Below are 1,007 nucleotides of genomic sequence, written 5' to 3'. Positions count from 1 at the left end.
AGAGAGAGAGAGAGAGAGAGAGAGTTAAATTATGGATGTTCAGGTTTCAGTAAGGCATTAATGTTTTTAAAAGAGGTCTCGCTATAAAGCTATAAAGGCCAGGGGAGTGGCTTTGCCTGGCTGATTCATTTGGTTGGCTGTCCCAGACACACACACACACACACACACACACACACACACAAGGACTCTTCCTAAATTGCTGATGCTCTTAAAGTAGCTGGCTCTGGGGTACAAGCAGTGACAGTAGCTTTGCTCTGGAGGAACTTGACATGCTGCTAGTGGTGTATGTGTGTGTGTGTGTTTGTAATTCTGTGTGTGTCCATGTTTTGCTCACTGATGTCAACCTTCATCAAGTCAAAACCGTTTTCTACTCCTTAGAGCAGAATCTAAACTAAACAAACTTATACCCTATTGTACAGACATTTGGCCTGTTGCTTCACTTGAAAATGTCATAAAATCTGTTTGTTTTTTTGTTTTTATTCCCTTAGTCAGTACCACGGCTGTTTGTCCTTTCACAATCACTCTGAACAGCCTATTTAATTTTTAATCCTTGCACACAAAAGTGTATCTCTCATACACAGTATTATTCAGAATCTACACCTTATTGGTACCCTGCAGCATACAATATTAAAATTCCCACAACTGTAAAGTGTTGTGCTTTTGCATTGGCACAATGTTTGACTGACAAAACATCTCATCCACCCAAAGACATGTATTTCAGTAAAATATAAACACTAAGAATCTATTCAGACCTCTTGCTACTGCCCACTATTGGTGAAAGGGAGTTGTATAAGGCAGACAAATTTCAAATGCTTCAGTATAACCGAAATAAAGTGCTCCTCGATGGAGTGTGTGCCAATTTGAAAAATAGCACCTAACAATACAGAAAATACCCTTAAAACAGCTTTAAAAGACACTCCAGGGAGCTGCTGTTGTGTCTAATTTTACAGAATGCTGTGCTACATAGACTTTGAGTCTCATTTACAGGATTACTGTTGATTTATCCA

The 1,007-nt window shown here is 39.0% G+C and overlaps 1 protein-coding gene across 1 annotated transcript in view; it reads right to left on the bottom strand.

Annotated features, from left to right (window-relative positions):
- Window positions 1-1,007, bottom strand: part of grid2 (glutamate receptor, ionotropic, delta 2) — a 408,773-nt gene that overhangs the window by 247,800 nt on the left and 159,966 nt on the right. The window lies entirely within an intron of this gene.

This window comes from Morone saxatilis, unplaced genomic scaffold (genome assembly GCF_004916995.1).
Source record: "Morone saxatilis isolate NCDOM2014 unplaced genomic scaffold, NCSU_SB_2.0 Contig16, whole genome shotgun sequence".
In the NCBI taxonomy this organism is placed as follows: domain Eukaryota; kingdom Metazoa; phylum Chordata; class Actinopteri; family Moronidae; genus Morone; species Morone saxatilis.
Note: the sequence above shows the minus strand (reverse complement) of the source record. Positions and strands in the feature narration are given on the sequence as shown.